Raw genomic sequence first — 16447 nt, 5'->3', positions numbered from 1 at the left:
TTTTAGGGCATAGTACTGCTCTGGAAGCAAGATCAGCAGGAGTGAGAGTTCAGGTCATTCCCAAATATGCTCGTCACGACGTCATGAGTCAGAATGTCTTTGCTCAGCTTCACAAAATCCACCAGATTCCCAACTTCAACTCCTGATCCAACAGTTAGGAGCCACTCACAAAATTCAACGTCATCAGGATTGACTCGCATGTTCCTGATTAATTTCAGTTCCTTGAAGGATTTCCAGACTGGACTGCTCTTGACACGCGCCTCTACAATACTAACGTGATATCCATGAAGTACAACTGGAGCTTGCTGACAAAAATCTCCTCCAGCAACAATCGGGATCCCACCAAAAGGTTCTTCATTGTGAAGAAGAATATGTAAGCTTCTATCAACGGCATTGAAAAGATGAACGTGAGACATTGAAATTTCATCCCATATGATAAGTTTAGTATCCTGAAGCTCTCGGCAGACTGAGGTTCTTTCGTTAATACTTGATGTTACGAACATTCAGATGAATGTATGTAATACCTCTTTTTTGAAATTCAATGACGTAGGTGTATGCCTTTACTTGTCCCATCACTCCACTTTTTTTGCATTCAAATCGTTTTAGTAACTGTTGTAGCTTTAAGTGGAATATGGTAGATACCAAATCTGGGCAGTCTATTGCTGTTTCATGTTGTAAAAGGCCGGACTGAATTTCTTCCCTCTTTGGGTTGCAAATGAACATAATAAATAAATCTGGCTTTCCAAATTTTGCTACCAAAGTCATCGCATCTTGGTAATTCTGTGTCATGGCACGTTTTCCACTGGTAAAAGAGGGAAGTATGAAGATGCGACCTGGTCTCAGATCTTGTTGTTCAGCCCTACTGTTGATATGATCCATAAGCCCGACATATAATTCTACTCTGAGTTTCTTTTGGTTTTGTCTGTTCCTGTCCATTCACTGCGCTTCAATGTTTAGGCATCAATTATGTATTGTCAGCTTGCCAGAATGTAACAGCGGGTTGAATGATTTTCGATCCTGAAGGCGGTACGCATAGAATTCCCTCAACACGTTTGTGTTTTTTTTTTTTTTTTTTTTTTTCTTGTTCCCCTGCATCGTGACTGATATCTTCCTGTTCTTCATTGTCACCTTCCTCCATTTCATGACTTTTCCTTTTTGTCCTTTTTGCAGTTCTCCCTTGCTTCCGTATTCCAAGTTGCCAGCTGTGTTCACCATGTGGAAAGAAGAGTGGATACACCATTGGATCACAGTTTGGGCTATGGTACACAATATTCTGCAGTCCTCGCTGCCCAATGGGATGAATGACATTCTCTTTTGATCGGTGGCTCCCATCGGAGACAAACACAGCTGCAACTTCATTGGCTGTCGGCAAGTTGTATCGGCGAGGGTTGTGTTGTCTATCCTTGGATATAATCATTTTGATTTTATGCTGGTCGTAGCCACGCTGATCAATCAAATCCTTCATCTTGAAAGCCTGAGCAAATGGGTTGATATCTCTGAGTAAACAGTCAATAGTATTCTTTATGTCCCTCTTGCAGCCTTCATTTTGCTTGTTATTTAATCGTTGAATGTTTGCATACTCACGATCCAATATGTAGAGTTGTGAATATGAAGGAGTATCAGATCTAAAGAAAGCACAAATTTATTTTTAATTATTAAAGAGTAGGAATGAATTAAAAATGTACGTTTAATTGTATTCAGGTCTTTTACCTTAGAGAAGTTGATGTACAATGGGTACACTTGTCCGTGAATGATAAACGGGTGGGCCTCTGGAAAATTTCATTGACTGAAATCCAAAGGATGCAAAAGCACTGTTGTACTTTCTGATGCTCTTTCTAAAATTTTTTGCCTCGTTCGTATCTTCAGCTAACCATGCTTCAAACTGCTGAGGATATTAACCGCTTCCCGACCGCCCACTGTAGATAAACGTTGGCGCTTGCTGGGTTTTGCGCCCCCCCCCCCGGACCACCACATACCTTATAATGCGGGGATCCTCGTGCACAATGCATGCTGGGACCCCCGACGTCATCAAGACCTGATTGGTTCAGGTCCTGATGACGTCAGCGTCACAGCAGCCAATGAGAGCGCTCGCTGGGAAAGCTGCTTGTTTCCTGGCGATCTCACTCATAGTAACGCCACTTCTCCTCTGATCTCACAATGACAGATGATCAGAGGTGAAGCAGCGTTACTGTGTGACTAGATCGCTGCCTGGCACCGCTGTGCCCAAACAGTAGTTTTCTCCCACATATGGGGTACCCGCGTACTCAGGACAAATTGGACAACAACTCTTAGGGTCCAATTTCTCCTGTTACCCTTGTGAAAATAAAAATTGGGGGCTAAAAGTACATTTTTGTGGATAAAAAAATGATTTTTTTTATTTTCACGCCTCTACATTATAAACTTTACTCAAACACTTGGGGGTTCAAAGTGCTCACCACACATCTAGATAAGTTCCTTGGGGGGTCTAGTTTCCAAAATGAGGTCACATGTGGGGGGTTTCCACTGTTTAGGTACATCAGGGGCTCTGCAAACGCGACATGACACCCGCAGACCATTCCATCAAAGTCTGCATTTCAGAACGTCACTATTTCCTTCCGAGCCCCACCGTGTGCCCAAACAGTAGTTTTCTTCCACATATGGGGTACCAGTGTACTCAGAACAAATTGGACAGCAACTTTTGGGGTCCAATTTCTCCGGTTACCCTTGTGAAAATAAGAAATTGGGGGCTAAAAGATCATTTTAAGGAAAAAAAGATTTTTTATTTTCATGGCTCTACATTATAAACTTCTGTGAAGCACTTGGGGGGTTCAAAGTGTTCACGACACATCTAGATAAGTTCTTTAAGGGGTCTAGTTTCCAAAATGGGGTCACTTGTGGGGGTTTCCACTGTTTAGGCACATTAGGGGCTCTCCAAATGCGACATGGCATCCGATCTCAATTCCAGCCAATTCTGCATTGAAAAAGTCAAACGGCACTCCTTCCATTCTGAGCTCTGCCGTGTGCTCAAACAGTGGTTTAGCCCCACATACGGGGTATTGGCATATTCGGGAGATATTGCACAAAAATTGTGGTTCATTTTCTCTTTTTACACTTGTGAAAATAAAAATGGTTTTGAAGTAAAATGTTTGTGAAAAAAAGATAAATGTTTATTTTTTCCTTCCATATTCCATTCATTCATGTGAAGCACCTGAAGGGTTAATAAACTTCTTGAATGTGGCTTTGAGTACATTGAGAGGTGCAGTTTTTAGAATGGTGTCACTTTTGGGTATTTTCTGTCAGATTGACCCCCCAAACTCACTTCAAATGTGAGGTGGTCCCTAAAAAAAAAATGGTGTTGCAAATTTTGTTGTAAAAATGAGAATTCGTTGGTCAACTTTTAACCCTTATAACTTCCTAAAAAAAAAAAAAAAATTTGTTTCCAAAATTGTGCTGATGTAAAGTAGACATGTGGGAAATGTTATTTATTAACTATTTTGTGCGATATCATGCTCTGATTTAAGGGCATAAAAATTAAAAGTTTGAAAATTGCAAAATTTTCGCCTAATTTTTTTTTTTAACAAATAAGCGCAGGTCATACCTAAAATTTTTTACCACCATCATGAAGTACAATATGTCATGAGAAAACAATGTCAGAATCAGTAGGATCCGTTGAAGCATTCTAGAGTTATGACCTCATAAAGTGACACTGGTCAGAATTGAAAAAATTGGCTTGGTCACGAAGGCAAAAACAGGCACGGGTGCGAAGGGGTTAAGTTATTTCACGTAAGTGTATGGTACCACTTCTGCAGCATGACGCAAACTTGGCCCTGTGTAATTTTTCTTTCCAAAAGTGCGATGCACCGCAATCACTACACATAATGACTCGCTTTCGCACATGGTGTTCACTGGGTTTATTCTCTGGATTTCTTGCTGCATACCTCGAAGGTGGTGGCATTTTACGTTGACGGGCATTGTTGTTTTAAACTTCCGCAGGTGTCAAATTCCTTCGTTGACGCTGGTTATATACATCAGCTTCCCTTCTTTCTGTCACTCGGTTGATATAAACCTTGTGATATCTCTGTCCTTATCAATCTGCTCAGGTGTTCGTTGTTGTTATCTATAAAAGTTTAAAGATTACACCTTCCGTTCTGCCTGTCACAAAAGATTTACAACAGGATTTGTCCGTGTTCAGTTTGGCCTGCAGCAGCAGTTATTTTCCAGGGGCACCATGAGGAGGAACGGACTCACCCCCATACACTGCTTAGTTTTCTTCTGCTTATAATTCAGATAATCTTTTGCTCTGATTTTTATTCTTATGCTTAATGTTCTTCTGCTTTTTGTTCTGCAGCTTCTTGTTCTTCTGCTTCTTGGTCTTCTGTCTCTTGTTCTTCTGTATATTGATGGTTGTCTTTTTGTTCTTTGTCCTCTTGGACATCTTCAGGGTTTTTTCGTGGTGGTCTTCAGGGTCGTCGTTTTCGGGGTCGTCGTTTTCTTCGGGGTGGTCTTCAGGGTTGTCGTCTTTAGGGTCATCGTCCGGGAGATCCAGAGTTTACCAAAAACCATTTCAAAAAGCTTGAACTTGGAAATGTAGCAGAAGGTACAAGAAGGCTGAGGAACTGCTGAGAACCAGCTGACGGTACTGGAACCTGGATTGGTAGCCGAAGGTGCAAGAGCCAAAGGAACTACCGAGGACCAGCTGATGGTACTGGAACCCGGTTACTAAGCAGGAGGTGCCTGTGCCAGAAAGCACTATCAAGGACCAGCAGACGTTGGTGGAACTCGGATACCGAGAAGGAGGCACCTAAGGCCTCTTTCACACATCAGGTTTTCGCCGTCAGGCGCGATCCGGCGCTTTTGACAGAAACCGGATCCGGCGAAATGCAATGCCGGATCCGGTTTCCCCCCCATTGACTTGCATTTGCGCCGGATGGCCATGCGTTTCATCCGGTTTTCGCCGGATCCGGCAATGTGTCGCAATGTGTCGCGATCCGGCGTCTGGAAAAAACGTCTACTGTACGTTTTTTGTCTCCGGCGAAAAAGCCGTACCCGCCGGATCCGGCGCGTCCGGCTTTTTCACACAATGAAAGCCTATGAGCGCCGCAATGCGCCGGATCCGTTTTTTTTGGTCTGAGCATGCTCAGTAGCTCTGCCCACAGGAGATATATAAAATCAAGACAATGGGACCCTCAGCCACACCCAACATGCCACCCAAGCCAAGAACCAGGAGCAGGAGAAGGCAGCAGACATCTGCAGCAGCAGCACCATCAGCACCACCCCAAATGGAGCAGCATGCTGAACGGGAGGGGAGTCCAGAAGCAGATGAGAGACGATAATTATCAAATCCCCCATTCCTCCAAACTAGGGCCATGGAATATCAAGATATTCATTGGCCCTTTGTTTCTCTTTATTCAACAGCTGCCAAAGAGATGCAGCAGCAGCAGAAATGGCATCACTGGCAGCAGCAATACCCACAGCCATGGAGTCTGGCCATCAACAGGACAGCACATCTTCTTCTGGGAGCCCTCCCTCGCATCGTCAGCATTTGACGGTAAGTTTTTATTTCCAAAATCCATCATCTCTGTAATATATGTCTATTCATTGAATTTTATTTCAAAACAGGAATCACAAGATGAAGAGGAGCTCCCAGAAGAAGAAGGAAGGGGTGGACAGACACCTGGAGTGGGCTCATAATTGGTAAGTTTTTTGCATCAAACGCAGAAACACAACATCACACTACACACAACACATAGAAAACAATGTTCTGCAGACCACACACAGCAAACAAATGCCTACATCCAAAGACATAACATTTTTTGTTTTCTTCTCTAGTCTTCCCAATCTGGTGCTCGGCCAAGAGGTCCTCGCAGTGCCTCCCAGGGTCGTCGGCGACAGCAACGCGGCGGTCACCAGCGTGTAAGTATAAATATTTTTGCTTTGTTTTTTTGCACTTTTTATTTCATTTCTTTTGTGGAGGCTAATTATGTTATTTTTGTCTTTCTTTAACAGCCTTCACAGCGTGCTCCCGACTCTGACGGTGAGGATGGAGGGATTGATGTGGACCGCCTCATCGATCTCGTCAGAGAAAGGGAGCTGCTCTGGAATATGGCTGACCGCCGCCACGCTGACCTGATCATTACCCGACGACTCTGGGAGGAAATCTGTTCTCTCCTTGTGGGCCGCTGGGAGGACCTCGAAGCTCGGGCCCAGATTAAAGAGCGTAAGTATATACAGTAACGGTTGCTTGATGTAAACCAGTGTTTCCCGAACTCCAGTCCTCGTGGTCCCCACGGATCATGTGTTCAGGATTTCTATTTACTATGGAAATCCTGAAAACATGACCCCTGGGGACCATGAGGACTGGAGTTTGTGAAACACTGATGTTGTATACTAACCACTCCTTTCTCGTTTCAGGGAACAGAATTGTGAATCGGTGGCGGTCTGTGAGGGATCGTTTCAAGAAGGAGTTCAATAAAGAGATGCGGGCCCCGAGTGGATCTGGAGGACGCAGGAGAAAGTACAAGTACGCACAAGCCCTGTCGTTCCTCCGGGAAACAATGCTCACCAGAAGGTAAATATTACACACCACATGTGAAAAAAAATGTTAGATGTAACTTTTTTTTCAGCCAGGGCCATACCATGTCAGTATTTTAATTGTTTTTTTTTCTCTTTATTCCACAGCACGGTGAGCAGCACTCGGGATCCTGCACGATTGGACCCTTCTGAGGCGATCCCTGAGGAGACCGGCACCGAGGGACACTTCGACCGCCCCGGTACATCTGCACCTTCCCAGCCTTCCCACACATTCGACCCATCTGTCCCATCCACCAGCACAGGAGCATCGTGGCCGCCTACATTACATGAAGCTGCTGGTGAGGAGATCGCTTTCCCTTTACCCCACCCTTCTGCCCCTGCCGCCTCTAGTACACCTGCGGGTACTGGGCGGCAGCGGCAGAGGGGTCAGGAAAAGAGTTATGCGCAAGAGTTATTGCATCTGAATGCATCTTTCCAGAACTGTCTCAAAGTCTTGTCAGAGCAAATCTCCGCAGGCTTTCAGCAGATCAACTCCAGCATTCTGGAGGTGAAGACACTTCTGCAAACCATGCATTCAGAAGCAAGATCTTCGCCAAACCACACCTTTTTCAGGTCTGTTGTGGAGCGCATGGCAACACTATCTCCTACCCAGCAGATGCATGTAATGCATTCGTGCCACGGTGCTCTACAGCAGGTTACCTCCCAACCTCCACCTCCCACCACTGTAGTTCCTCCACCTGCACCCCCTCCAGCTACTTTCCATCCTCCCCCTCCTATTATATCTGCACCCCCTCCAGCCACTTTCCATCCTCCCCCTCCTACTACGTACCAGCCACCTGCCCAGTACCAGCCACCTGCCCAGTACCAGCCACCTGCCCAGTACCAGCCACCTGCCCAGTACCAGCCACCTGCCCAGTACCAGCCACCTGCCCAGTACCAGCCACCTGCCCAGTACCAGCCACCTGCCCAGTACCAGCCACCTGCCCAGTACCAGCCACCTGCCCAGTACCAGCCACCTGCCCAGTACCAGCCACCTGCCCAGTACCAGCCACCTGCCCAGTACATCCCCGTACCAAACTCCTTCCCCGTACATCCCCGTACCAAACTCCTTCCCCGTACATCCCCGTACCAAACTCCTTCCCCGTACATCCCCGTACCAAACTCCTTCCCCGTACATCCCCGTACCAAACTCCTTCCCCGTACATCCCCGTACCAAACTCCTTCCCCGTACATCCCCGTACCAAACTCCTTCCCCGTACATCCCCGTACCAAACTCCATCCCCGTACCAAACTCCTTCCCCGTACATCCCCGTACCAAACTCCTTCCCCGTACATCCCCGTACCAAACTCCTTCCCCGTACATCCCCGTACCAAACTCCTTCCCCGTACATCCCCGTACCAAACTCCTTCCCCGTACATCCCCGTACCAAACTCCTTCCCCGTACCAAACTCCTTCCCCGTACCACACTCCTTCCCCGTACCACACTCCTTCCCCGTACCACACTCCTTCCCCGTACCAAACTCCTTCCCCGTACCAAACTCCTTCCCCGTACCACACTCCTTCCCCGTACCACACTCCTTCCCCGTACCACACTCCTTCCCCGTACCACACTCCTTCCCCGTACCACACTCCTTCCCCGTACCACACTCCTTCCCCGTACCACACTCCTTCCCCGTACCACACTCCTTCCCCGTACCACTTTCCATCAACATCATCTGCTCCTACAGTCCCTGCCCAACCCTACACTCCAACGCCCACCACCTCTTCTGCCTCCCACATGTCCACCCATTCTGTAGCTTTTTCCACACCTTCACCTCTAACTGTTCCTTTCCCACCACGATCCCAGTCCTCTCTCCACACACCCAGTGTCGAAGTGTCCCGCAGCCCCTCCAGCAGTATTTCCACCCCACAGTACACAGAATTGTAATGTGTGTTTTTTGTAATAAAAATGCCCATTGGGTTTAAAACCTTTTTTAAAATAGTTTTTTGCACTTTAAAAACATTTTACAAAAAAAAAATTTAAATAAAAGTTAAATTATCGTTTCACAATGGTTGTCTGTCATTTCTTTCTGCGGCGATCTATGTTTTAAAAAAAGGTTAAATACAGGGTATTTCAAAGGTAAAAAGGTATTCAAAACCAGGTATAACTGTGGGTAAATTTTAGCTTTTTGCCACAGTTGTGTTCCTGGTTGTGTTTGAAGCAAAGTATTTCACCTAAAAAGTTGTGTTTATTGTTGGTGATTTCCTACCAATGTACACAACTTTTGTTAAAAGGTGAAATACTTTGCATAAAACACAACCAGGTACACACCTGTGGCCTAAAGGTAAAAATAGTAAGACCATGACAAGATAGCCAACTTTGGTTGGCAAAGGTATATACTGTTGGTCCAGAAGGTACACAAGTTTAGGGCACAAATCTTTCACACTCTGTCATCCCAGTGTACTCTGCCTTGAGGTGACATAAAGTATAGTGGAAAATTGTCCCTGAAACCGTCACAGAACTTCTAGTGGTAATATTTCCAATGACAACATCCATCTTCGCCAGTAACTTGCTCTTCTCTCCAACCTGCACTTTCTTCTCTACAACCTGTCAAAGAAGGGCTGTAGGAACATGCTATATCTAGTTTTCCAGTAGCCAATCCCGTTCGGAAGGCCACAAGGGTCAATTTTAAAAACCGGATCCGGCGTAATCCGTCGAAAAACGGATAGAAAAACGGATGAACCGGATGAGACGGATCCGGTTTTGTCTGTCAAGAACAAGACGGATCCGGCAGAAAACCGGATCCGGCACTTCAGGTTTTACAAAACATTTGCCGGATCCGGCATTCCGGCACGACGCCGGATCGCGCCTGACGCCGAAAACCTGATGTGTGAAAGTAGCCTAAGCCAAAGGCTCTGCCTGGAACCAGCTGACGTTACTGGAACCCAGGGGGACATATTCAAAATGGAATTCCAAAGAACCAGCTAATGGTACTGGAACTCAGACAGCAGAAGGTACACATGGAAAAAAAAGTTGCAAGGCCGAGAGCCGGCCGGAGTTACCGAAACCAACAGTCCTAGAGGGGGAGCTTGTCCTATTGGCACTGCGGAACCAGCCTTCATTGTCAGATCCCGCAGCCCACATAGGAAGCACCTAAATTGCAAGCACCATAGTCAGCTAACCCGACCGCAACACGACAGGACAACGTATTGGAGGCAAAGTGACGTTGACACTACCTGGAAACAGCTGGCGTGCTGGAACCAGGCTGGGCAGGAGGGAGTACCCGTGCCAAAGACTCTTCTGAGCAGCAACTGGCGGTGTTGGAGCCCAGGGATTACAGTTCAAACAGAGTGGAGGCAAAGTCCTAATTGGAGCAAGTTTAAAATCTGTAGTAGTGTGAATGTGGACGGAGCAGGCGAAATTACCGGACACACAGCAGGGGATCAGCTTACGTTACTGAACCCCAATAACACAGGAGCTAGTGTTTTTCTCTGTGCAGACGGCACTTCTGAGCAGCAACTGGAGGTGTTGGAGCCCAGAGATTACAGTTAAGGTGGTAGAAACATTAACACAACAGGAGACCTGGATACTGTTGCCAACAATCATTTAATCTGGAAGAGGACTGGCAAATTCCGGTGAGATCCAGGCCTTGTTCATTTTCAGAAAAGTAAGCCTGTCAATGTTATCGGAGGATAGTCACATGCGACGGTCTGTTAGTACACCGCCTGCGGCACTAAAGACTCGTTCCAATAACACACTAGCAGCAGGGCAAGCTAGCACCTCCAATGCATACTGGCTAAGCTCTGGCCATGTATCCAGCTTAGAGACCCAAAATTTGAAGGGGGTAGAGCTGTGTGAGAGAACACTGAGAGGGCAAGACATGTAGTCTGTCACCATCTGACAGAAACGTTGCCTCCTGCTAACTGGAGCCGTCTGTGATGGTGTAGACATTTGTGTCAGACACACAAAACTTTGCCACATTTGGGCCATACTGGTCTTGCCTTGTGCTGTAGCACTGCTTCTGCTCCCTCTTTGTGGAGAGCTTCCTCCACTGCCTAGATGCACTGAGCTGCTTTTGTAAAGCGCTAGCAGCACTGCTCTCGGGTGGAATGGAGAACATGATGGAATGCACCAGTGTGTCTTGGTACTCCCGCATTTTACGTTCCCGGTTCAACGGTGTTATGAAGCTTTGTAAGTTGTCCCGGTAGTGAGGATCTAGGAGGGTGTACACCCAATAATCAGCCGTGTTGAGAAGGTGGGTGATGCGGCGGTTGTTTCTCAGGCACTGAAGCATGAACTCGACCATGTGCTGCAGACTGCCAACTGGCCAAGAAACGCTGTCCCCTGCTTGAGTCGTCATCTCTGCCTGCTCTGCATCACCCCACCCTCGCTCTACATACTGACTACTAGAGCATTGTGTACCTCTTTCCTCTGGACAGATGTCTTCCAATATTTGCGCAGATGTACAGATGGCTTGTCATGAAGCTTGATGCATGTGTCTCATACAAGGAGATTGCGGTTAACAGAAGCCATCTTCACTGTTGGGTAGAATTTGAAGAATAAGTTTTATTCCAGAAAGTCAGTAGGTCCAAATGCCAAAATAGGAAGGAGCAGAGGGCAAACTTCCAGTAGTTTAAGCAAGTGAATTGACAACATGGCTTATGTGGCCCTGTATGTATATATACAGGTATTATGGCCAATCAGATTGAAGGTAGAAAATTAAATTGCCACATTTACAACAGAAACTTGTGTAGTCAGTTTAATTGAGTTGTAATCTGTGTCAATATAGTGAATCAACGTTTTAAATTGAGTCCTAATGTTAATGAATTGAGCAGGTTTATCAGTGTAAAATCCCAAATTTTTATGTCTTCCTTTATAATGATCTTTCAGTATTAAGACTCTTAAATGTCCTACACTGTCCTGGTCCAGAGAAATGTTTTCCCACAGGCGTCTCCAGCATCACTCCCCTGAAAACTTCTGTCATTTTTGAATATAAAAGTATTTACATTGATTTTCTGGCTGACACGATAACGCAATACAATTTTTATTATAGATTAGCTAGGTTAAAATTGTTTTCATATCTACTAATTTAAGTGTAATGTGCATCCTCTGTGCGTTCTCCTTGGGGACCAATAATGCGTCTTCCTTTTTGAACATTTGCGTTCTGTTAAATGAGCACAAGATGGAGATACACGGGAACATTTGTTAATAAACTTTGTCTTCAGCTCTGTTTTGGTGCCAGATTTGATATGAGCTTGTCTCACTGGTGGTATTATGTGACATGAATCAAGCTTATAACATAAATATAGGACCCAGTATAATAAATTGCAGTCTTTAATAGTTACATATGGCCAAAAGTTCACTCATGCCCTGCTCACAAGCTTGTGTTTTTTTATTTTTTGTTTTTTTTCTTATAAAATTGTTTTTCATGTAACTCCATTAACTCATCACTCCATTACCATAGAATAGCTAGAAATGTCTTCCTAGGCACAAGGCACAAACTCTGCTTTCAGCACTTTAGGGGCTGTTGAAGATAATATTGATTGCTTGATCCATTTGTAGTTCATGAGCCTGTGCACTAGATTTGCCCTAAGGGGGTCTGATATCCATGAAAAGGTGACTGGCAGCAGGGACATGCATGGAAATCTTGGGCCTCATAGCAGAAGGTCTAAATGGACACCCCCCAAAAAAAAAAATATATATATATATTTGAAATCCTAGTAGAGCTTATATTTCAAAGCTGCAGCCCTTACAAAGTAATCTACAACTATTGAAGCCCCTAGATTCTCTCTCATTGCCCACATTAAAGTATGATGCCAACAAGTGTCCTCAGTATGATAGACCACAGACAAAGCTTCACATTGTAGAATTGCTGAAATACAGTATAATGGCCCCATCATAGCCCTTCAAACAGTATAATGGCCCCCACGTAGCTCTGCAAAAGGTAGAATGGCCCCACGTAGCTCTGCTAACTGTATAATAGCCCCCATATATACCTTCAGATATTATAATGGCCCTGCACATATGCCTCCAAATATAATAACTCTCACATAGCCCTGCAAGTAGTATAATGCAACCCTCATAGTCCTCCATATGATATAATAGTCCTCATTACATTAGGGCCAATATTGTATTATACAGTAGGCCCAATACAGTGTCCTTCATATAGTAGCCCCATATAATTATCCCCATATGGTAGTGGAGCGTGTGGTGGCATGAGAGGGCGTGCGGTGCAAGGGGTACTCTGTACCAGGCCCATCGACTTCAACGGGGGATGGTGTCATGGTGGCGGCGACCTGGTCCGTGGCCGTGGGGTGTCCATTAAATAAAATGATGGAAGGGGAAAAGTTGTTGGTGATGTTAGCTGTGGTAGAAATGAAGATAAAGTTTATAGATGATAAAACACGTGACTCCACCTGTGGTATTCTGGTCAGAGGTGACCAGTGCTGCGGTGTTCCCCTGAGACTGTTGATGTGGCACAGCTGAGGTGAAAATAGCTCTCCACAGGTAGAGCAATAGACCCAGAGCAAAGATGTTAGATTGATAGTCAAAATGGCTGTGAACGTTGGGGTGCAGAGAAATGAGGAGGACGCAGAGGTGCAGTTTCTTTACCTTTCACTGACAATTGGTTGCAATCTGGAGTACCACATACAGGTGATGGAATGAGTCTGGCTCGCCTGGAGGCACTCGGGGGATAAACCTTGCCAGGTGGGGGTTTAGGACCTTCCTTCTGTGCTTTTTGTGTGGGTCTCCGCTGTTTAGAACTATGCTGCAACCCTCAATTGCGTGATGATTTCACTAACCTGTATGGCTGTCAGCCTGAGCCTATTCCACAAGTACCATCCTTTTCACCGTCAACCCTGGGCTCTTTATCTGCTGCCATGCCCTCAGGTGTTCAATGTCGCACAGGAATTTACAATCCCCTGTACTCTCAGATTCGGCTATCAGGACATTCAACTCCCGACCACCAAGGACTCTGACGTCCCTTTTCTCTCTATTAGCGCTTTCCTCTGGGGTCTGCTATAAACAATATTTGGCTTCCCCAGAACCTCTGTCTCTGCTCATGTCCTTTCCCACTTCATAGATTAACTCCCTGTCTCGAACTCCTCACAGATGAGCCACTTCTCCTGAACTGACTGGATCTTCCAGAAAGATCTTTTCACCTCACGTTTAACTGTCTTGTCATTTTCCTCTCAGCTCACAGCTGCTCTCGTTTCCATGACAACCCCCTCAACTCATTTCTAGCTAACTTGCCAACCCCCTCTGCTGGCCAGAATTTATAAGGCAGCTCCCTTTTCTGGCCTGCAGCAGGAATTTTGATTTAATCTGTTACCTGGCATGGGGGTCCTTTTCTGCCTCCAAGCATAACTTCACCTCTTAGTGGGAGGCAATGTCACTGTGACAACCAGACTCTGTGGTGTCACAGTAGTCCCCTATACAGTAGTGGATCACCGCTAAGGAAATTAGGGCAATTCACTTCAATGCTTTGGTACTGACCCTCAGGCATTGTTGCAGGAGAACCCCAAACTGAAACATCATGGATGTCAGGGCAATTCAGTTCCACACGCTGGAACAGACTTTGTACGCTGTTACAGATGGTAGTTGAACAACACAAGAAATGAGCAAATAAGCTGATTTTATAAAAATAAAGTTTATTAGTATAATTTAAAATGGTACATAAGGGAAAAAACAGTAATGGTGAGTCAGGAAAGCTGATTCTTAGGACAGGCAGCAGTGAGACCTGTGTATGCAGCAATTGCCCATGCTGGACTATCAGCAATCCATCATTTTTAAAGTCCATTTCTTCAATGTGTTTCTTTTTCTTCCGTTGTTCCTGGTCTTTATCTGGTTTATTTTTATACATTTTTCGTCCACAGCTGTTAGTCTATTCTGTAACTGGGTTGCCCTCCCAGGGCTGTGGGGTACTCTGTACTGGGCTGGTATCAGCGGGATGTGTCACAGCAGCGGGGACCCGGTCCTTGGCCCTGGGCGCCCAAGTAATGGGGGAATATAATGGGTTGAATGAATAGTTTGTGACACCACCTGTGGTGCTCAGCAAGGGAGATGTTAAGCCGATGCTGCATGCAGATCCACTGGGACTGATGGTATGGTGCAGCAAAGATGTAAAAGCTCCCCACAGGTGAAGCTGTAGTCTCAGGGCAGTGTAGATGTGGTTGGCACGGGAATGTAGCGGTGTTGGAAGGGTAGGAAGCAGACGCAGCGGGGTGCAATTTCTGTACCTTTACTTGATAAATGCAGTCCTGATTACAGATGGTACTGGAGCAGGCTAGCCTGGAAGCAACTCAGGAATTCTCTCTCAGCAGATGGGCTGTGCAGTCTCCTTCCTAGCGCTTATTTGAGTGAAGTACTCTAGTACGGAGTTACACTGAAGTTCCTCTCAATTTTCTTCTACTCTTACTCCTCGTATGGCAGACAGCTGTAGCCACTATTCCTCTCTTGGCTCACTCTGTGCTGTTGTGCCTCCGAGTCTTAGATGGGGGTAGCGCATTTACAGCCTCCTACTCCTCTGGTGTCTGTTGCAGGATCATTAGTATCCATACAACCGTGGAAACCAGGCTCCAGTTCATGCGCTCTCACTGGAGATGAGCCTTTCCTGTCTGCTCGATCTCCGTGCTTCTTCCCCACATCTGCACACTTCACCCTCCTCACACTAACTGACCACTCCTTCCTCTTAGCCCTCAGAGCACTCCTCCCCTTAATTCCGGTTCAGAGTCCCCCCTGCTGGCCTGGAGTGGAACTGTGTTGCATGCATAGATTGACTGCGAGAGAGACCCGTCATTGCCTCCAAGCCTGGCATTACCCTCCCTGGAGGAAGGCAAAGCCACTGTGGCAGCCATACTCCTGGGGGCGCCACATAACCATCTTAGATATGCTAGTGTCCAAGGGCAGTTCTGCAAAGAATAGAGAATAGGTTTTAATAACATTTTACACCTACATTATTGCGAGATCTCCAGACATGTTTACTAATACTCAACAATCTATAAAATTGTCCGTACTTTAGTCCTTTTCTATAATATGACGGCATACAACGGCTCAAACATCACAGCACCAAGGGCAAGGCCTTCTGAAGCAACATGTGTCTAGATTTTCTTGACTTCGGCCACTTTAGTCTCAATCTCATCACATTTGTGAAGATAAAGGGAAAGGATGGCTCCTGTATAAAGGCGAATATGCAGAGATGCACTTCTAACATGATTTCTGCCTGACATTACAACTTATTTTACTAATGCTTAGAAAAATTTATATTTTATAAACCCTAATATCCTAGATCCCAGCAAACAAAGTAATTTCGTAAAGTATTTATTTTTGAAAATCCCCAGTCCGGGCTATTTCCACCATTGGTCCAATATGTCATTCACTCGGGGCTGGTTGGTTTTCCACAGCTGCTTTCCAATACATCTTCTCACATCGTCATCTGGTTGTTGGTCCTGTAGGAAATCTGTGAAGAATAGATCATAGAAATATTTAAATCGTATATATTTTACAGATATTTGTGAAACCTGTGTACCTTTTGCCAGTTGTAACTTTATGCTTACCCATTTATATAGTGCACTCTCGTTTTGTTCTGCTGTCTCCTCCACCTGTCATAGAAAAGTTGCCCATGTAGTTTTGACACCATAAAACATGTTTTCTGAGTCGGTGGATCTTTCTCCACAGTAATAGAATGTGTTTTACAAAATACTATAAATTCTTCATCTTTGTTCTGCCATAGAGAAATAGGAGGGTAGTTTTCTTCATCTGAAAAGAGAAAATATTTCACTAGTGTTTATCACAAAATGTCTTACGAGTAGTGTTGAGCATTCCGACACCGCAAGTATCGGGTATCGGCCGATATTAGCTGTATCGGAGTTCCGATACTTAGTTCCGATACTTTTTTCATATCGAATACCGGAATCGGAAGTTCCCATAATGCTAGGAGCCCGCTCGATTTGATT

The 16447-nt window shown here is 45.4% G+C and overlaps 1 long non-coding RNA gene across 1 annotated transcript in view; it reads left to right on the top strand.

The window, feature by feature from the left end:
• LOC141047986 (uncharacterized) overlaps positions 1-16447 on the top strand; it is a 308665-nt gene that overhangs the window by 270642 nt on the left and 21576 nt on the right. The gene's annotated exons all lie outside the window — the stretch shown is intronic.

The sequence above is a fragment of the Dendrobates tinctorius genome, unplaced genomic scaffold (assembly GCF_039654945.1).
Source record: "Dendrobates tinctorius isolate UK_male_01 unplaced genomic scaffold, ASM3965494v1 ptg000131l, whole genome shotgun sequence".
Lineage (NCBI taxonomy): Eukaryota > Metazoa > Chordata > Amphibia > Anura > Dendrobatidae > Dendrobates > Dendrobates tinctorius.
The sequence above is the reverse complement of the archived record's forward strand: the minus strand, read 5'-3'. Positions and strand labels throughout refer to the sequence as shown.